The following is a 22652-nucleotide window of genomic DNA, read 5'->3' as shown; positions in this document are numbered from 1 at the left end:
TAATGTAAGTACCATGAAATTACTTTGTTGGACCTCTATAATTTGGTGAATTTTAGTACATTTATACAACTGTACAAACTTAACAACACTCCGGTTTTAAAATATTTCTATCATCCCACAACTTTTCCATGCCTCCTTACAGTCTATATCCAATCATTCTCCCAGCCTCAGATAACCATTGATGGACTTTCTGGACATTTCTTATAAACTGAGGTCTATAGTAGAGTGTTCCTTTACTGTCTGGCTTTTTTAGTTAGCATATTTTTGAAATTCATCCATTCGTAGAGTGTATTAGTAGCTTATTCATTTGTCTTAGCAAATCATATTCCATACCACACTATGTCTATCTTGTAGCTGGTGGACATTTGGGTGGTTTCGATTTTTTGACTCTTATGAATGATGCTACTATGAATACTTATATACATGTCTTTGTGTGGACTTAAGTTTTTTTCCTCTTGGTTATAGCCTAAGCATGGAATTGTTGAGTCATATGGTAAAATCACGTTTAGCTTATGAAGAAAGTACCAAACTCTTTTTCAAAGTGTCTGCACCATTTTACATTCTCAAGAGTCACACATGAAGATTCCTATTTTCCCACATCCTTACCAACACTTGTTATTATTTGTACATATCTAATAAAGATTTTTTGCATCTGAGTCATTAGAAATATCAGTTTGTAGTTTAGTTGTGACGGCTTTGTCTGAATTTGATATCAGGGTAACACTGGCCTCACAGAGTGAGTAGGGAAATGTTATTTCCTAAAACACTTAGTGAAGGACTATTATTATTTATTTTTCAGATGTTCGGAAGAACCCACCAATGAAGCCATCCAGCCTGGACTTCTCTCTGTGAGTAGATATTTAATTCCTAATTCAGTTTCTTTGTTACAGGTCTATTCAGAAGTAAAAGAATAGATGGAGGCATGAGAAGTAGAAGAGGGGCTTTGAAAATAGGGAAAAATTCATGGGCACCTATATAGAGGCAAGAAAGTCCTTTACCTGGATTTCGTATTCCAAGTAGTTGGGTAGCCCATAAATGGGATAGAGTAGTCAGAATAAAGTAAGTCTGTTTTGTTCATCATCGAAATTAAAGGCATTAACAAATGTATTCAGTTATCTTCAGTCAGTCGAATATGCCACTTACTGGTAAGAAATTTATAAGCAGACCATGATATCTGAAAAATCCAAACAAGAACTAAGATTATAAATGAATAAGTAACCATGTTATTGATCTTTGTGATAATGAGAATATTTAAAGGTGAAAATATGAATGGTAATGCAAAACATTAAGTCTTATTTCAGAAACTGTGGGAGGCAGAATAATGGCCCACAAAAGATACGTATGACCTAATCTCCAGAACCTCTACATATGCTAGCTTATGTGGCATCAGGGACTGTACAGATGTGATTAAAGTTAAGTACCTTGAAGTGGAAGATTATTATGGATTATCCAAATGGGCACAATGTAATCCAGTGAATCCTTGAAATCAGAAAACCTTTCCCAGCTTTGGTCAGAGGAGAATATGACTACAGAAGAATAAAGATTCAACTTTTTAGGCTTTCAAGAAGGACAACAAGGGGATGCAGAAAGCCTCTAGAAGCTAAAAAGCAAAGAAACAGATTCTCCCCTAGAACCTCCAGAAAGGGGGCACCTGGGTGGCTCAGCTGGTTAAGTGTCTGACTTCTGCCTGGGTCATGATCTCAGGGTCCTGGGATTGAGCACACCCCCCCCCCCCCGCGCCCCGCCCATCCAGCCCTGTGTCCAGCCCGGCACTCAGGCACTCAGCAGGCAGTCTGCTTATCCCTCTCCCTCTGTCCCTCCCCCTGCTCATGCTCTTTCTCTCTCAAATAAATAAATAAAAATCTGAGAAAGGAAGAAAGGAAGGGAAGGAAGGAAAGGAAAGGAAAGACAGAAAGAAAAAAGAGCCTCCAGAAAGGAATACAGCCCTGCAGACGCTTTGGTTTTAACCCACCAAGACCTATGTCAAATTTCTGACCTTCCAAACTGTAAGATCATACATTTTCATTGTTTTAAGCCATTAAGTTTATAATACTTTGCTACAGTGGCAATAGAAAGCTAATACAGTGCTATTTTAAAACATAAAAATCAGTCAAGATGCTTCTAGATTTGTTGCAGAGCGTGGTATAAAATACAGATAAAAGCTGTGGTTACTCAAAATATCAGACACCGTCAGTAGACTTTGCAGGATCCATTCCCATAAAGTGGACGCTCTATTTGCCATCCACTACCAAGAACATCCAGGAATAACATTACGAGTCCGTATACGTCTATGTAGATGTTCCCTCGCTTCTGTTAGAGCCACATTTTAGATCACTCCTTTCACAGCCTCTCCTTCCCTTCCTTATCAAAACAGACCCATTTTCTTTTCTCTCTATCTGTAGCTTGGGTTTCAGAGTGGACTGCGTATCTGTGACTGCACTCTGAAATCTCTTTTAAGGTCAGTGACAGGGTATACACCTTCTCATTCCAGTATTTCTTAATTTCCATTTTAAGAGAAAACTTCTTTGGACAAATCGTGAGGTACTGCCAAATCTTTCAGTGATTTCCCTAACACTAATCCCTGTACTGGTTTCTCAGACCGTCTATTTTTTTTTTTTTTTAATGTCAAAATCTTCCGCCGGTATCTCTTATTTTTCTCTTGCCTAATGTTGACCCTACTACAGTCAACTTAGTCTGTGGTCATTTACCTCTATACCCTGTCTAATGGGATCACCCAAGATACTTTTTTAAAAAAATTGCAATATATTTATTTTTTTGAATGAGAGATGGGACATGCCATTCAAGCACCACAACCAGTTTATTGCCTATAACTCACATGTCAAATGAGAATCTCAAACCTGCCAAATACTTTTTGAAGCCCTATCCCCCCCAAAAAATGCTCGGCATAGTTTTTGCCACCACTCCCCTTCCTAATATGTACATACATGTCCAGTATTGTTACCAGATGAATAATCTCTCGTTCTAGTTTCCTCAAGCTGTCCTAGCAAATTGCCACAAGTTGGGTAGCTGAAAACAACAGAAATTGATTCTATCACAGTTCGGGAGGCTGGAAGTCTAAAAGCAAGGTGTCATCAGGATATGTCTCCTCTGAAGGCTTTAGGCTTTAGCTTCCGGTGTTTGCCCACAACCCTGGGTATTCTGTGACTTGCAATTGCAACACTCAGATCTCTGAGTCAGTCATCATATGGCCTTCTCCCCTCATCTCTTCTGTGTCTTCGAGTCTCTTTTCTTACAAGGAAAGCAGTCCCTGGATTTAGAGTCCCCCCTCTCTGGTATGCCTTCATATTCATACAGCAAGAACTCTATTTCCAAATAAAATCCCAGGGATTAGGATTTTTAATGATGTATCTTTTGGGGAGAAACAATTCAACCCAAAACACCCCTATGAGAGCGCTTTAGATTACTCAATAAACTATTCCATACAACCTGCAATCAATAAGGAATGGGCTGTAGAATCAAGTGTGTTGGGAAGGCGATATTGAGGAGTGTTTAAGCATGGATTCTAGAATGCGGATGCCTTGGTTTGACGGCTGGTGCGACTTAAAAAGGTGTGTGACTTTGTAAAAGTTCCTTAGCCTTTCAGTTTTTAGATGTCAAATCTGCAAGACGAGGATCATTATAGGATCTATCACACAGGGTTGTGGCAATTAAATGAAATAATATATGTAAAAGCACAAAGTCTGGCATATTAAATAATAAATCTATGTTGGCTATTAAATTATTAATTTTCCTGAAAATATTTTAATTAGTTTATTATTATAAACACTATTTGAGCTGGGACTTAGGAGTAGCATTGTGAAAAACATCAGAATAATGAAAACAGCTTTGACTTTATCTCCTAAAAATACATCTAGTCCGTATTATATGCAAATTTAAAATTTACAAAAATTGAATTGTAGTGGCTTTTATTGTTAAAGTAATAATTGCTCCAAAATATCAAGCACAATTTTTTTTTTTTGGTGATTTCTTTCGATCTCCTTTTCTCTCTGTCTCTCTGTCACTGTCTCTGTTGGTCGCTCTTACTTTCTCTCTCCTTCCCTTTCTCTCTTAACCTGTAATTATATATTACCTATGTATTTTATATGTGCATATAATTATATTGTTTTATTATATTGAGGTCCGTAATATGCATGGTATTATATATATGCATTTTTTTCCAAGTCTTTACAAACCTGTGAAACATAATTCTTAGAATTTTGTGATATCCTATTAAGTGCACTTATTAAAATTCATTTAATTTTATAATATATTCTGCACTGTATTCACTCCCATTTGAACACTATTTTAATGTTAAAATATCCAACACTTTAAGAAAAAGAAAAATTGGTATGTTTTTAAGATTAAGTAAAAAATACGACATAAAACTGAGTGAATAGTTAGGGGAAAAGTACTACTTAAGTACAGTCAAGAACAGAAGTAATGGCTGCTAATTCTAGAGGCCCGGCACAGCAGATAAAGATCACGTTTCACATGTAATAAGCAGTTAGGCTACAGTTAAGCTCTTATAAGAATTTCTTTATATAGGTTTTAAAATTTCTGAATCCATACATGTTTTTTCTATGTGGCATGGGCTATGATATATTAAGTGAAAGAATAATGTTGATTTTATTTGCTGTTCCATTAAATCAACTTACATTTGCATTTCTGGATTATTTTACTGGGTTCTGGATTTATGGAATCACAGTATTCCTTTGGCTAGCAGTAGAACAGGCAAGAGAGACATCTGCATATTATTTGGGTTTTTTTTTTCCCCTTCAATTTTAAATTACTTAAGCACTTTTATTCAAAAATGAGAGGGAAAGGCATTGGTATTTGTTATTACTAAATTAAATGTGATGATGCACAAAAGGAACTTGAAGCAGAGAAGGATCCTTCCTCTTTTACTCTCTTGCTTTGGTTTACATTCCCCCCCCCGCCCCCGTGCCACGGAACCAGCTCTGGACATCAACATAAGGAAGAGACATGTTACATTTAGATACAAATTATTAATCATGCAAGGGGAAAGAAAATGGTTCTATTATGGCAGACAGATAACATGGGTCTTACGACTAACTTGATAGTTCACCTTTCAATGTCATCTGACATTAAAACTTTACACTTGTCTCTCCTGCACCAAAATTATTATTCAAGATTATTTTCCCTAAAAGAATGTTATGTGAACTCTTGTATATACTTAAAAATACTTCACCTGTAATTTTTCTAGGTATCATGAGAATGAGTAAGAAGGAAATGCATTGATTTATTGACTTAAACGTCTCAGATGAACCTGTGTTTTAAAGAGTCAATGACACTTTTGCCCCCGGGGTGGGGATGGGAAGTTATTTTTATGCTTCTCCTTAACAAAAACATATCTGAAAGCAGCTGAGCATCTCTTGTCACCTGTTCCAGGTATTTAAATTAATGTTGCTCTTTTTCTCCCCCATGCATAATATATATTTATCCACCTTGGGTGAAAACAACATCAAAAGAAGGGGGGGGATAAAACCACCAAACCAAATTAAACCAGCAGGATTAAGCCAAAGTTTAGTTGCAGCCAGCTTGATCAGTGATGTTTTATTCATCAATCACCTGCACTTACATCGAATTGTTTACGCACAGATTTCGAGCATGAATAGCAAACGCACCACTTCATTTTACTCGTGTAATCTCGTGGATGAATGTGGTGCCCGTTAGTCTGTTAGATCCCCCGTCAGTGCTCAGGTGCGGCATAAAATGACTTCCTATTAGTTGTATTAAACTTCTTTTTTTTTTTTTTCAAACAAAATGAAAAGAATTTTCAGGTGTTTTACATAATGAGGCAGATTATTTAAGTACTTAGGCTACTTTAGGAAAGCAAGTTAGGCAGGACTGGAAGGAGCATTAATGCATTTATGTCGCCGAGAAATTACTGATGCAATTTATGTATTTTTTTCAAAGCTTATGTGTCTTGTAACCTAAGTATTTTCCAGTATTTCTCCAATTTTGTTATGGAGGCAATCGGAATTTACAGGGTAAACTAAAAGTATGTGAGCAGCCTCCTTAAGACAGGCTGATCTGATAAGACGTCCATGAAGAGGGACTATTTAAGCAGAAATCTGCAAAGGAGTCAAGACTGCCAAGGTTGTAGGGAAGAACATACCAGATACCAGTAGAGGCATTTATCAAGGGCATAGACCCTGAGTGGTGGACAAGTGTGGCATGTTCCCGGAACAGGAAGAATATTGGAGTGTCATTTAACATACTCAGTCCTGCCATATTCCAAAACCATGCTCTTTACACTACACCAAGCTGGCTGGGGCGGGGGGAGAAGCTATGAGTGGTCTTCCTTTTCCTGAGCAATTGCTTACTCTTCTCTGAAGGTTACTAAGTCTCCACCGATCGTGCTTTTCTCTTCTTTCCAAGGCTCTCACTTACAAATGATACTCAGTTTTCCAGTCTAACATACATGTTGCTAAATATTTAAGGGAAGAGAATATCCAGTTGATATTTTTTATGGGAAATTTCATTTCTAGAAAGGGCGGGTAGATAGATGGTAGATCATCCTTGTTTTAAAACCCCTTTTAAGAAATCCATGTACAGGGGCACCTGGGTGGCACAGCGGTTAAGCGTCTGCCTTTGGCTCAGGGTGTGATCCTGGCGTTATGGGATCGAGCCCCACATCAGGCTCCTCTGCTATGAGCCTGCTTCTTCCTCTCCCACTCCCCCTGCTTGTGTTCCCTCTCTCACTGGCTGTCTCTGTCGAATAAATAAATAAAATCTTTAAAAAAAAAAAAAAGAAATTCATGTACAAAAATTTTATTCTTGACCACTACTAAGAAACTTAAATTCACCAAGACTCTACATTATGCATTATTATGCAATATTCATTTCTTTATGAATGGTTATGGAGGTTATGACTAATAACCTCCATCTCTGTTCTGATACATTGAACCTATGAAACTTTTTTCCATTATTATTACTATTATTAGCATGTTCAGTTGCTTGATTCAAGAATGGTACTATTCTTACCATTATTTGTGTGTTTTATAAAAAAAATACAATGTACAGATAATAGCATGAGTTATAAAAAGTAAGAGATCAGAAAACACATAATTGGCAAATTGGTTGGTTATGAGATAGCTTGAAATTACATTAAACAGCTTATTTTTAAAAATCTAAATGCATTTTAAAAGGCATTGAGGGGTGACAAAGTACAACATTCAGGAGAGTGATATTATAAAAGATCTTTGATTTTCCTTTTGTGCTGTGTTTCTTATAACTCTAAGTAATTTAAGCTATACTTATAAGACATATTGATGTCTCTTTAAAAGCTGTCAAACTGCTTGTTTGTTTATTTAAATAGAATTAAGTAAAATCTCACAGAGTAGCACCACACTTTGAACCTGTAATAATAACACTGTAGGTAAATTCTAGTACAAAAATAAGCCACAAATGGAACAAATGCTTTTATATTGAAAGCACTGAGGGAAAAGGAACTTTGGATTAGAAGATCCATACCTTATTCATGAATAAGTAGAATCCATTGTGGTTCATCATAAAGATTTTTCATTTTTGCTCACTGTACATAATAACTTTATTTTCCCTAATTTACAAGGCACACTACTATTAAAGTAATTTGAGTTTGAAAAAGAGCATCCATGTGGCATTTGAGTGTTCTTCTGTATTCTAGACATCATTTTCAGATTAAGGAAATTGAGTGATATATGCAGGTGATCTCTGAGATTCTTCCAATTTTGACATCCCCAGATTCTGTATCAAGTCACCCTCTAAAGAAACTGTCCCAAAGAATGAAGACATAGTTTTGTTTTTGAACTACTAATTGTTCCTTATCCATGCGATATGACATATACAAATGGGTTAGAACAAAATGCCTTGGAAAGGTGTCGGGACATTAAGGGTTCTTAGCTCTGCCACCCTCAAGCCTCCTTATATTAGGTATCTCACAAAATTCTGCCAGTCCTCATTGAAAAACCGAGATGACTTCAAATTGTCTTTCTCATAATAAATTATAAATTTCAATGAGAGATAAGTAAGTTGCTCTTACAATGAATCTTAACAATAATTATAGCCAACGCAAAATGAAAACATTCTCAGCAAACAAAAGGCTCTGTAAAGTCTTCAAATCTTGATTTGTTTTTTCCTTTTTGAAATGTGGAGTGAGTTATGATGGCCACTTGGCATACTTGAAGCCCTTCAAATTGTCAATTCTTTGCTCTTTCTAAAGCTCTGGAGGTCTGTGTTCTCTGAAATGTTTGTTTCTCTCAATTTGTAGCTCTCTGTAGGGTCCCACACTCAGAGCATAAACTAAAAAAATACAAAGAAAAGTGAATAATCTTACCCTAAATTTATTACAAATAGCAATTTAGAAGACTCATTATCACAGTATGAAACATTAAAAAAAGAAGAATCATAATCAAAGAATGTGAAAAAATGTAGAAAATGTGTGGGTACATATCTATCTAGCTATCTCAACAACATCTGAATGCATGATGTTGTGCTGTTATGCGTGAATCAATAAATACATTTCTGTACTCATTTAACAGTGTGTTATTGAAATTAGGCTATAGTTATAAATACTAATTAGAATTAAATCATTAGAAATGAAATGTGCCCAGCATCTCCTGACAGGCTGCTGTAAATGAAAACACTTAAACTTGTTGAAATTCATCAATTTTTGTTTCATACTTTTATCAGGGTTTTATAAGACAAAAGTTGGGGGGGGGAGTCCCCAGGCTTCAAGAGACTATAAAATCTCATTGAAGTCGGTTTCCTGCAAGTCAAATAAAAAGGGAAAAAAAGCCCCTTGGTACTCACGCACTGCTGAGTTGGTCGAATTGAGCCAATTCTAATTTTTCAGGGCTGTTGAACTCCCCAGGGAGGACATGAGCAGACAGACAAAGCCAAGTATACGCCATGCACCAGCTTCAGCAGAATCCAAGTAATTTCTCAGTGTATACTTTTGAACCTCCACATCGCGGTTCTGAGTGCTCTTTAACACTCTTCAGTGAGTACCTGTGGGGCGTCACTGGGGTAGCCCTCTTTCCTTGATAATGTGAGAGCGACATCAGCTCTCTCCAGCTCTGAGCGAGAGGATCTCAGGCCAGAGAAAGGCTAAGCTTTGATTGCAGCTTCTTCCAGGAAGAGAGGAAGCTTTGGGAGTTCAGAAACTCCATGGAAGACTTCAGTGTGTTCCAGGATTGGAAGCAGCCACCCAGGGAAACCAGAGAGAATGGGAGAATAAGGGACAGGAGTCAGAGAAGAGGTATACATTGAAGAGTGAGAAGGGAGGATGTTGCTGAGAAAAGTTCCTCAGCCTCAGCACTATTGACACTTAGGGGCGAGTCATTCTTTTCTGCAGGTATGTAGTGTTGTTGTGGGTCTGTGTGTATTATAGGATATTTAACAGCATCCCTGGCCTCTACCCACTAGATGCCAGTAGCACTCCTCCCCAGTTGCACAAATCAAAAATGTATCCAGGCATAGCCACACATTCCGTGCTGTGGGTGGGGGGTGGAGGGGAAGGTGGCAAACTCTCCAACGGTTTAGAAATCTCCTCTGGTGCATTACCCACTCCTGTGGTTTAGATTAACCACTTCATACTTTCACTTTTAAAAATTATGCCCTGTCCTCCAGAAGGCTTTCCTTTACTCTCTGTGAAACTTCAGTGCTCACCCCCATGCACCTTTAATACTCTATTGTTGGTTCATTCAACAAAAATGCATTAGACACCCACTAGGTACTGTGTACATCCTAGGGACATGGTAGTCAATAAAGTTGACATGGCTCCTATCCTTATAAAGCTTCCATGTTTGAAGAGGCAAGAGACAATCAAATGCATTCCTACAAATCAGGGAGATATTTGTGGTTACTAGGAAGGAAATTAAACAGTGATGTGATGAGATTATGATTTAGGAATTAAAGATATAATTTAATTTGAGTGGTCATGAAAGCTGGTAATTGAGTAGACTCATGTGAAAAGAAGGAGTCCTAACAACCAAGCTGAGGAAGCAGAAAGGGCAGGAGTCCTGACATGGGAAAAGCTGAACTTATTTAAGGAACCAGAAGAAGGCCAGTGGCTATTGTGTTGTGAGCAAGGGGAAAGGCTGGCCTGAGATGAGTGAAAGGAGGAAGTCAGGGCCCAGTGGCACAGAGTCTAGTAATCCGTAGCCAAGTGTTAGGTTTTACTTCAGTGGTCTGTCATAGCTCTTAATATATTATCTCTCCTTGTCAAGAGACATTGGTATCTCTTCCTTTTTTTCATGTGGCCTTAAACCATTCATTTTCTTAAAACTATAAAATGGGTAACACTATTTGCCTCAAATAATGTTGTAGGATTAAGTAAAATGTTGTGGTACTAATAAGTATTAGTTAATGAAGTTGCAGCCACAGCATGCCATGCATTGTATCTCTTAATCCTCACAATAATACACTTTATTCCTACTGTTCGGATGGAGAAGAGACACTTGAACTCCATGTCAAAGGCAGAGTAGGAGATTGTCGTGCAAAAACCATGGAGAAGACCAAGCACTATAGAAAACGGGAGCCGTATGTGCAAGGCATGGTTATCGAAAATCCTGGAGTAGAGCATGACGATGAGCAATTAGATATGGCTGGAGTGTCAGGAGCAAGGAGAAGAAGGAGAAAATCTTAAAGAAAGGCATTCTTATTTTTTTTTTTTTTTTAGATTATGTGATCTTGCTAAAAGTAACTTTTTTCTTTGATCCTCAATTTCCTTGTGTATGAAAGGGGGCAACAATGCTTCTTCCATAGCATTATTGTGAGGAAGTGTAAAATAAGATTCTGTCACAGAGCCCATCACAAAGTAAGTTTTAAAAATATTAGAAGTGTAGCCAAGCCATATATCTAAAGGATGCTTATTAGTGCACGAATGTCTTTCCAAGCTCATTTCCAGTGATAAGCTATTACTCTGTTCTCAGATCCTTTCCATTCTACATTTTGATGAAAGATTTGATTGAGAACACAGATCAGATTTTTTTTTTGATTACCAATGTTGGAATGGATAGTTAATATACCAAGTGACAAAAATCATATTTTGACAGGCTGAAGTGATTAAATTTAACACAGATGAATGTATAGTCCTAAACTCACATTCAGGAAGAAAAAATGCATCTATTGAGATGAGACAGATGTGGGTGAACAGCCATTCATATGAAATATTAAAGGGCATTTTTGGGTGAATGCACACTCATACGAGGTAAGAATATGATGTATTTGCTCAAAAATGCAGATGCAATCGGATTTTAGTAGCATTCATAGAGGTAGGTGTCCAGTATAAGGAAGTAATTATCTCACTTCAATAAAACCGAAGAAACTCATCGTAACGACAGAAAATAGTTGGCATGTATATATTGTTTGAATGATTGCGTCTTTGAAACTAATGACTAAAGTGGTTAGTATATTAATGCTATAAATCTATCTCTAGTTAGTGTCCATTTAGAATGGAAAGTGTGAAAGATTCCCTGAAAGATATGAAAAGCAGTGCCCTGAAAGGAAATGGAGCCCATGATACTGACCTTCATCCTCTCTTTTGATTCCTGTAATTCCACTACTGTTAAGGAGGCCAGTAGACCAGTTGGCAGATCTTTTCAAGGAAGCTGACCCTGAATAGCTTGCTTTTGACATATGGCCAATGGAAAGTCAGACTGTAATTCATCTGGGGAGTCTGGTTGAAATGTGTAATGATGGGCATGACATGTACTCAGCAAGAGTGGCATGAACCATACAAGGGAACTGGAATGCTTACAAAGAGGATGCTCCAAAAAGAGGGTGCAGAGAAAAGCACAGCCCTCATTTGAAATACACTCTTGGTGAATTTCAAGAGACTGGAACATGTTTTAAGGAAATCTGGGCTTGCTTTCAAAAACAGGATCCATTTATAGTCTGAGGGGAAAGCCACAGGAGGCTAAGGGATGCTGGCTGAGATTTACTTTGAATTCCTTGGTTTTCCAAATCTGAAGCTCAAAGTCAAGTTCAGGCCCTGCCAACCACTTGAACCATGACAGGAGTTAAAAGGTTTTTATAAGTCCTTGAAAAATGTAGCTATAGCTTGATGACTTCAATTCTACAACATCAATAATGGTAACTGGGTTGGGTAATCCTTGTGCTACTACTCAGTTTCACTCCCTGGTACAAACTGCATTTATTTCTTGTTTTGGAAAGGTATTACTCATACAGGAATGACTGTGAAGTGATTTATGTAAGACGATTCTCCTGAAGCCCTGACAGTCATGACTCGCTTGCATTCTTGGGTTGGATTTGACCTTCTGCAGCCATGAAATTTTGCAGGAACGCATTAAAAACTCTTGTTAGAAGCAGGAACAAGGAATTCTACAGCAAAATGGTGAGCACAGATTAAGGACAGGTGCACCATGGACAGTATCATATCTGGATTCAAGAGATGATAGATGACAGATAGATTAGATAGATAGATACAATTTTTATTGTATCTGGATAGTGATTTTATTTACCAGTCCTTTTTTTTTTTTTTCTGTAGAATTCCCTCTTACATCACTCATCACTCGTTTCTAGCTAATTAGCACTTGCTCTCAATTTCAGAAAGACTGTTTCCAACTAGACTGGTCTTATCAAAATACTTTCCAGTTCTTTTCCACATCTCCATGCTCCTTGTTCATGTAAACTTTTATCCTTTTTTTTTTTTAAAGATTTTATTTATTTATTCGACAGAGAGAGAGACAGCCAGCGAGAGAGGGAACACAAGCAGGGGGAGTGGGAGAGGAAGAAGCAGGCTCATAGCGGAGGAGCCTGATGTGGGGCTCGATCCCAGAACGCCGGGATCACGCCCTGAGCCGAAGGCAGGCGCTTACCCGCTGTGCCACCCAGGCGCCCCAACTTTTATCCTTTTTATGATACTCCCTGTAATAAACTATATGGCCTGTATTATGGTCCTAATAAGCCCCAAATCTTATTTGCATAGCAACGTAAAATGTATGTCAGTGGCATACCGTGTTATGGTTGCACCATCTGTGACTCTAGTCAAGGTGGCAGGGGAAGAGAAAGAATAGAGACTTGTGCAAAGATGATTAAAACCTCCTTCTAGTGAGTGCTATAAATCAATTGTATTTATACCTTATGGCTTGAACCCACTCACCATCCAGCTGTCAGGAGTCATTGTTCAAACTTCACCTGTGATGGAATGAGATGTGATACCAGCAGATGGGACGTACTAGCAAGAACAATTACCCAGACAATTGAAAAAGTTGCAGGAAAGTAGTGAAGATAAGGATTATAGGACTGTATGGCTGTTTTTAGGGAAAAAAACGATATATTGAATAAGATAACAATAGCCTGAGGATGAGTGATCAACAATTAAAGGCTAAGTGTGAAAACCAATGGATGGGGGGGGGGGGAAGCCCAGTCTTCCTTCCTGTGTTTCTCCTTTACTCTCATGTTACTACCACACTTGCAACACTCTATACCACATGTGTGTTGTTGTTGGTTCCTCCACCCACCCCCACACCGAGCAATTCTCTGCAACACCAGCTCGGTAACCTACAATTTAACTCAATTCTGGAATTAAACCCAATTCTGGATATCTACCTGGAGATACCATCAGATCCCACAGATTAAGGGCTCAGTCCTATAAGGCTGCCCTCCCCATTTCAGATTCAATAGCAAGTAGTAGGTTCCCAAGTTACCCACAATTTCTGTCTGATTTGGCTACCAAGAGGGGAGGTTTCCATGATCATCTCCCCCCTTAGATTCAATTATTTCTTAGAACAGAACTCATAGAATGACTTATTTATGTCTGCCAGTTTATTATTAGAGGATATGATAAAGGATACTAATGAACAACCAAATGAAAAGATGCATAGGGTGAGGTCTGGGAGGGGTCTGAGCACAGGAGTTTCTATCTCTATGGAGTTGGGGTATATCACCTCTTTACACATGGATAGGTTCACCAACATGGAAGCTCTCCAAATCCCATACTATTGTGATCTAATAGAGGATTCATCACCTAGTTGTGATCAATATTAAGTCCATTTCCAGCTCCTCTCCCTTCTCTAGAAAATGGGAAGTGGGACTGAAGATTCTAAGCTTCTAATTGTGGTTTGGCTTTTCTGGAGACCATCCCCTAAACAGGCGTCATCCAGAAGCCCATCCAGAGTCACCTCATTAGAACAAAAGATGTTCCTATTGCTCTCATCACTTAGGAAATTATAATGGTTTTAAAAGCTCTGTGCCAGGAAACTGGGACAAAGATTGTAGATGACATAGATTTAGATTTAGATATAGATATATAGATGTATATAGATATATAGATGTATATAGATATTTTTTCTATTATCTCACAGCCAGTGAAACTCCACGGCAGCCATAAAATTTTGAAGTTCAGGGCCAGAGCTTATTTGTAAGACTATCTCAATCCCATAAGAGGTTGAATTCTCCATTTTAGCTATACCATTATCTGGTCCTAATTGGAAGGAATAAAACCAGGACATGCAATGTAAATTTCTGAGTCATTTTTATAAAAAATCTTGAATCCCAGATCTTTCTGAAATTCCTAGAACCAGAGAAGTGACCCACTACTTGTTAAAGGATAGTGTTTCTACCTCTTCACTTAAAGATGACTTAAAAGACTTGCCTCACAAGAAAATATGTATACCCTTAAGAATCCCCACCTACTTCCCATCTGACACCACCCATTGATCAAGGTTGAGTCACAGATGGCTTGGCTCGATGTGTGTGTGTGTGTGTGTGTGTGCGCGCGCGCATTTGTGCTTCACTAACACACCAATGGACATATTGAAAGAGCAGTCAAAATTCACCCTCCCAATGGATTAGCCTTCATGTAGTTCAATGTTTGGAGGCCTGGGGAGAAAATGATGGGAAAATCAAAGAGAGATCCAGGATATAGGTGTATAGATGGATTTATGTAAAGTACAAATGAGAATATCTTTATGTCACATGTTAGTGCCCAATAGAATGTATCCACCTTTGTTGTAGGCAGAATAATGCTCCTTCCTCCTCCAAGATGTCTGCCTCCTAATCCCTGGAATGTATAAATATGTTACCTTATATGGTAAGAGGGACTTTGGACATGCAGTTAAGTTAAGGATCTTGAGAAGGGGAGATTATCCTTGTTTATCTGGTTGACCTAATGTAACCACAAGTCTCCTTATAAGTAAGGCAGAGAAGTCACCATCAGAGGACTTGAATGAATAAAGTAATTGGAGTAATGTAATTGTTGGCAGGTGGTCTTGAGTCAAAAGATTCTGGTATCTCCTAGAAACGACTAGAACATAGATTTTCTCCAAAATCTTCCAGAGAAAACCATGTTGACACTTTGATTGTAACCTCATGATACCCATTTCAGACTTCTGACTTCCAAAACTGTAAGGTACTAAAGTTATGTTATTTTAAGATAATAAGTTTGTGGCAATTTGTTACAGTAGCAATTAGAAACTGATACAACCATGGAAGGGGTACTAAACAATAAAGTAGACAATGTGACTCATTCAGTGAACTTGGCCTGTTTCTATCATAAACTATCCCAGTAGTAGAATAATGGTCTCATAAATACAGATACAGTGGCAGAGATGGAAGTATCATATGGGCTCATTGACTCCCGCTCACCAAAGCTGATCTATCACCCCAAAATATCTATATTGCCGTTAATTGAGACCAGCACTAAGCCCTTAGTGTGGCATTCATCAGTCAGAACACCAACCAGCCACTTACTCACGAGTGTTTATATTAGATCCTTCTCAACATGGAAGAGGTAGCAGTTCATCTTTCCTGAAGTTGCCAGATACTCTGGGTATGGGCTCCCCTTTCCTACCTGCAGAGCCTCAGCCAGCCCCATTGCCTAGAACTTACAGAGAGTTTGAACCATCAGCATGGAATTTGCATAACATTGCATCCAACCAAAGAGCCCATTTAAGAGCAAAAGTTATGGCAGTAGGCAAATACCTTAGGATCCACTGGTCCTGTTCCATATGCACAACACAAACAGTCAGACTGTTAGATCAATGAGAACAATTACTGAAATACAGCTTGGAGATGATCCCTGAGTATATAGGACAGCATTGATCAGGACACAGTAAACACCCTAAATCAATGACCATTGTATTTTCCAGTGTACCCGATAGTCAGAAGATATGTGCCTGCGTAATATGGGTTGAAAGTAGGAGTGGCCACACCTGTCGCTCCCTGTGATCCACTGGGGGATTTGTGCTTCCCGTACTACATCTCCTGACTAGAGGTCTGGGAGTTCGGATCATTTGCGAGAGGACACAGACATAATCACATTCAACTTTCAGCTATAGCTACCATCTGGTTACTTCAGAAGTGTGTGTGCCAAGAAATCAACAATCAGAAAATGGAATTACTGACCTGGCTGTGGTGCTTGACTCTGATTATCAGGAGAAGATAGGGCTGCTTTCATACCATGAGGTAGCAAAGAACTATGTTTGGCATCCAGGAGATCCATGATCACATGTCTCAGTAACCCCTTGCCCAAATTTCAAAGGAAATTGACAAGCAAAGCACCGGCAGCCTGAGCAGGGTGTGATGAGTAGGAGGTAAGACCCCCTCAGGATGACGGTCTGGGTCACTTGACTAGGTAAGCTACCCAAGACAAGCAGAGGTGTTAGCCAAGGCTGAGTGGAGTCTGAAATGGGTCGTAAAGGAAGGAGATGGCGAGTATCAGTTGTGGACTCAAGATCAGCCACTGTAGTGGGGGCAATAGTGCATCCACTAGCATCACTCTTGTAAATTTCCCTAGGAAGATGGACAAACAAGAATCCTGGAGGAGCTGTTTGCACAACTCATCATCTGACAAAAATAGATCTACTGGTGCAAGGTGTGCCACCCAGCTGTGTCCCCATCCTCTCATTCTCCAATCCCCACCTTCAGGCCTGAATCACACATTCTTGAAGCTGCTGTAATTGTTGGTGGCTAAAGGCTCTCAGGTGGATCATTCTCTAGGAATTTCCCTCAAAAGACAAGAGCTGTCTTACACAAACACATAACCTATCCCTGAGATATGACACATATAGTGAATGGTCGAGAGGGAGATATAAATGTCTCAAAATAGAACAGTTTTGAACACCTACCTACCCCATCTCCAGTCACACCCTTGGATTGTAGTGACTGTTTGCATAGGTCAGTGTTTCTTGCTCTTCAGGGTTACCTCTTTCACTCACCCATAGATTTTGATCCAAAGCATATTCCCCAATAAATTTCTTATATGCAAACCTCCATCTCAGAGTCTATTTGGGTGAAAATCTACGACAATCTTTGTTCTAAAATCAATGAGGCAGCTACTGTTTTTTTGTTTTGTTTTGTTAATGCAGTTGTGTGAATTGGAGCAATAAGTGTGGTATGGTCAGATTCTCATTGTGAACAGACCTTTCTGCCTTCAGTACAGAAGCAAGAAAAGGTGCATACGGAAAGTGGGAGGAACGAATACATAACTATGAGGGTACAGGTACAGGTCAGCGAGGACACAAGGAGGGACATCTAAGCCAAAACGTGATGATCCTAGGCACCAGGTAAGGCTTCTCAGTAGAAAACACAACTAAGCAGAGTGGGGAGAGCTGTAAAATTGGAGATTTTCAGGCAGAGGAGAGGAAAAGGGTTTTCTAACAGACAGAAAATGTGTGAAAGCCTCTGATCAAGAGAGGGCAAGTTTTATCACTAGCACTGTAACTTGGTCGTTATGTATCATTCGGAACAGAAACACATGAGCTGCAGAGCTAAGAGACCGTTTCCTAAACGAACATCTAGGGCAGAGTTTAGACACTCCAGGAAAGGTCAAGTGGAATTATTGCACAGTATTAAGCAGCAGAAGGACATGATCATGATTCCACTTTAGAAAGATCTCACTAAAAACAACTTAGAGAACAAAGGAGAAGAACTGAAGAACCGCAGCAAGATTCTCACATAGGTAGGAGTCTGTCATCGGATTAGAGTTCCAAATCAGAACGATTACTCTGTCAGCTGTATGTAAGGAGGGATTTATAGTGGAATAGGATGTGGAGACTCATCACCAGAAGCAGAGAAAAGGTAACGCAAAGATACTTTCATAGATTATCAAAAGATAAGGACTTCAGTGCACATGGGGTAGGATGTACATGAAATCTTTGCCTCATCTGTCCATGGAATTTCCATAGACTTTAACAAGTTTATCATCAAGGTAAAGGAGGCTTCAGCGGGTCCTAAAAAGAGTTGTCTCAAATTGAGGCATGGTGGCTGGGTATCTATGCCCCTACATAGATCACTCTTTGGATTTCAAGTTGTTCCCAGAGAGGAAGCAGACACGTGGGAATGGTCAGGATTAATTTTGATGAGGGACTGAGTCTGGAAGCCATCAGCAGTCCACCCTCAGATTCTCAGCAGCTGGAGAAATGCTTGCCTTGGCACTTACTGGCGGAACTGGGTCATGCAGTACAGCACCCACTAGAGAAAGCAGTTCTGCAGATAATGCTTGGGAATCTCCCTTCAGTTCTGCATGGGTTCCTATTGCAACTTGCTCTCTGTGAGGGCTTGCAAAGCTTTCAGTGAGCCAGCTTCCTCTCCTGTTCTCTTTCTCATGTCTTTTGGATGCTCTTACTCAGCTGCATAGGCATACTTTAATAAACACATTTCCAGCTACTAGGAAAAGAAGTCCATATTAGATATTGGATAGATATGTTGTTCACTTCTTTACATAGACCTAGAAATTGAAACTACCCCTTTGTTTCCCTGCCCTTTCTCTTCTGCCTCTCCCCCTAAGGGAGAAACTTTTGCCGAAATCAAAAGCAATCTAACTGTAGAGAGCGGAGTTTGCCATAAAGATTTCTCATTGCTGTGATACATGTGATCTTTCCCTTTTGCTGTCAGTTAATTCTGCCCCCTCTACTTGCTTCTAAGCTACGGAGAGAACCAACTCTCTGCACTTCAAGGAGAATACCTTTCTTCTCACATTGTCACTTGGAGAGATAGAATGATCTCCCTCAGACTTCAGGTTACCCAATGGGCTTTCAAATATGAGAGAAGGCACAGGATATGCCTTCCCAGGTTTTTGGCACCCCTGTGCACAAATGACTAGAAGAGGAATGCAAAAACTCATTGCTAATTAAAGGCATCTGGGAAATGTGTTGAGGTGAATTATCATTGATACTATTTTAAGTTCATAAGATTTTATCCTGAAGGTATTTTATTGAACATCGATTAAAAGCTTCAACTTTGGAGTCAGATAGTTGTGATCTCCAATGGGACCTCCTTTAACCACTACCTGTGTTATTGGTGAAAACACACTGAACGTCAAATACATCATTTGTGCAAGGCGGTTTGTAATAGGTAGCATGTTGCTGGTGTTCTACTCAACCTTCTCTTCTCTGACAGTGAACCCTACCCCTGCTGCAAGTGTTGAGTGCTCCTAGCATACACCCGCACTTTTCTTAGAGAATTCCCCTTGACTTATGAGGTCTACAAAGTACCCGGAAGGTTACCCACCCTCAACTCAAGTGAGTAATTGCTTCTGAGGTGGGTCTATCCCATTCTGACCAGAGAATTATAAAAAGTAATATACTGGGAAATTTTTCGTCATTAGGAAGATACAGTGTTTTTTATCCTCTGTGTGTCGCACTTCCATGTACTTCATAAAACATCTGCAGTTATTAACACACTATATTGAATATGAAACAAACATTGAAGTTGTCAGAACAGACAGAGGGGGAAAAAAAAACAACCCTAACATTCTTGGTAACATTGGTGAATATTTGAAGCAAACATTCTGGAGACTTTTCTACCACTGTACTTCCTACTATGTTAGTTAATACATGTCATCGCTATGTAGTGAGATGTTTCAAGAGTTGTTTTGATTGCAAGTAAGAGTTGTTAACAGATATACTCTGTATATGTGTGTGTGTGTGAGAGAGAGAGAGAGAGGGAGTGGAAGAAGGGGGCGGGGAAGGAGGAAAAAGAGAGAGAGAGATTAGAGGGGAGGAATGGTGAGAGAGAGAGAGGAGAAAGAAGAGAGAAGATGTGTGTCCGGGCATCCACCATTTTTCCTTACTCTTGGTCCCTGAGGAAGCCTTACATTCTTCCCCCACACACTATCCAGCTTTCTCTTTTACTTGAACTACATTGAATTGGGTTTCACTAAAGGGGACCTGAAAGACTAATATTGATTCGTTCATATTTCAAAGTGCTTTGAACAGTTACAGTACAATAAAGACTCAATGACTATTAGCTATTTATAGCATCCTTAATTATCAAGATAATCATTATATTCTTTCATCTTATCACTCCTTGTGAAACCAAAGTGGTGGGTTTTAAAGCTAGTTTCACATTAGTATCACCTATAAGGCTTTTAAAAATTAACAACCCTCCAATTTTCCACTTCTATAATATAGTAACTTATTCAGGTCTTCAATGTAAATAATTCAATGTAAAAAATAAGTAAACTTATTCAGGTCTTCAATTGTCTAATTAGGAAATTAGACAAAATATATAAAGCAACTTTTCTCATACAATAAATGTGTCTTTGGTCTTGCCCCTTGGTTCCTGGCACACAGCTCCAAGAACACTTGGAATCCTTAGAGTGATAGGAACATGTTTTGTTCTAATGAGGCTGCTCTTAACAGGACCCTAGGTAGCTTCAGGTTGGGGTCTGGTTGCCAGAAAGACCAAGGCATGATTAGAGAGTTGGAACTTTCAGCCCTACCCTCTCACCTCGAAGGAGGGAGGAAGAACTGGAGATTGAGTCAATCACCAATGGCCAATGATTTAATCACCACTGGCCAGTGATTTAATCAATCATACACACTTAATGAAACCTCCCCTTAAGCCCCTAGAGGACAGGGTCCAGAGAGCTTATGGGTTGCCAACTACATGGAAGTTCCAGAAGGACAGTGTGCCCACAGAGAGTATGGATGCTCTGTGCACCTTCCTCCATTCCTTGCCCTATGCGTCTTTCCCATGTGGCAATTCCTGAGGTGTATCCTTTATGATAAACCTATAAATAAGATGCTTTCTGAAGTTCTGTGAACCTTTAAGAAATTAACAAACTTGAGAAGGGGATGGCAGCTAGCTGGTCAGAAGTATAGATGGCAACCTAGGATTTGCAACTGACTTCTGAGTTCTTGTGGGAACTGTGAGAACTCCCAGCCATTAGTGTCAGAATCGAACGGAATCCTATGACATCTAGTTGGTATCCAGAGAGTTGGAGAGTTGGTTGGTGTGGGAGGAAAAAAAAGCAGCCCACATCTTTGGTGTCAGAAATGTGAGCAAAAACAGTTCGGCCAGATATTGTAGACCAGGAAGCATCGGTTGATACCTGAGAGAAAGGAAATGAGCAGTTGCCCCAGTTTTTAGTCTGGAAGAAACCTCTAGACCTAAAACAGGCAGAAGGAACCCCAGAAGTACGAGTGTTTTTGAGATTAGGAAGCAGATATCAGAGTTGACATAGTCTAAGGTAGCTGCTATATTCAGAGTACGGGATAGTATGTAACCATGCAGCAAAGAGCTGCAGATATCTTCCAGAGGTCCCATGGGTCTGTGATTGAATACAGAATTCCACATGTGTAGGGGATGATGTCATGAACCCAGAGGAACACTGCCAGAAAAGCTATTAGGTAAACAATTAGCAGAGTTCATGTAAGTCTGGCAGTATATTGATTTCTGACCAGTCAGATTGGAGATTGCTCATGGAACACCAAGAATATCTGATAGTTGTAGATGGTTCATGCTTTAATACTAGGGCAATCCTATCTCTAGAGCAAGAACTGCAGGAGATCAACACTAACAAAGTTTAGAAAGAAGCAAGCCTGGCAAGTCTCAAACTGACCCACAAGTAACTTAACTGCCAAACAAAACCAAATTCAGCATTTGTAAATAGGGCAACAGAATCCAGACACTAACGTGATACTCACAATGCCTAATGCCTACTAAAAATTAGGCAAGGGCGCCTGATGGCTCAGTCAGTGAAACGACTAACTCTTGATTCTGGCTCAGGTCATGATCTCAGGGTCTGGGAATTGAGCCCCGTGTTGGGCTATGCGCTCAGTGCAGAATCTGCTTGAGGATTCTCTCCTTCTCTTTCTGCCCCTCCCCCTGCTCACTCTCTCTAAAAACAAATCTTTAAAAAATAATAAAAATAAAAATGAGGCAGATAATTTTGGGTAGTCAAGACAATGTCAGGTATGTGAATTTGATACCCCCCCCATGTTCTTCAACAAATAAACAATAAGGGACAAGAACAAATAAAATGACAGAAACTCAAGCTGTTAGCTTCACATGAAGATTGGGAACAACTAAAATTAAATTGCCTTTAGCTAGAAAAATAAACACCAAATTCTGGCCAACTTTCTATGTGTATCCTCCCACAAAAATTTGGAAATTCAAATACAGTTTGGAGAAAACTATTGAAGAGAAAGTAGAGGAGCTATGTTTGGGTCTTTTTGTTTTTCTAAAACCACAGCAGAAAGAGAAAGTCTACCCTCTGTGGAAAATGCTTAGAGCAAAAGAAGAAAAAAGAGAAGAAAGAAAAAAGAAAAAGCTTAGAGCATACAGGTAGATCAAAACAGGAAAAAGGCTAAAAATCTTTGTGTGGGCATTGCGGGGCTGTGGGGAGTGAAAACAAAAAGAGGGACATTCAGGGGCGCCTGGGTGGCACAGCGGTTAAG

At 39.3% G+C, this 22652-nt stretch overlaps 1 long non-coding RNA gene across 1 annotated transcript in view; it reads left to right on the top strand.

Annotated features, from left to right (window-relative positions):
* The first annotated feature begins 796 nt into the window (after window positions 1–796).
* Window positions 797–22652, top strand: part of LOC125283333 (uncharacterized) — a 46980-nt gene continuing 25124 nt past the window's right edge. The window contains exon 1 of the long non-coding RNA XR_007191100.2: window positions 797–848. This is a non-coding gene — a long non-coding RNA (uncharacterized LOC125283333). The remainder of the gene's footprint in view (window positions 849–22652) is intronic.

This window comes from Ursus arctos, unplaced genomic scaffold, assembly GCF_023065955.2.
Source record: "Ursus arctos isolate Adak ecotype North America unplaced genomic scaffold, UrsArc2.0 scaffold_19, whole genome shotgun sequence".
NCBI classification, from domain to species: domain Eukaryota; kingdom Metazoa; phylum Chordata; class Mammalia; order Carnivora; family Ursidae; genus Ursus; species Ursus arctos.
Note: the sequence above shows the minus strand (reverse complement) of the source record. Positions and strands in the feature narration are given on the sequence as shown.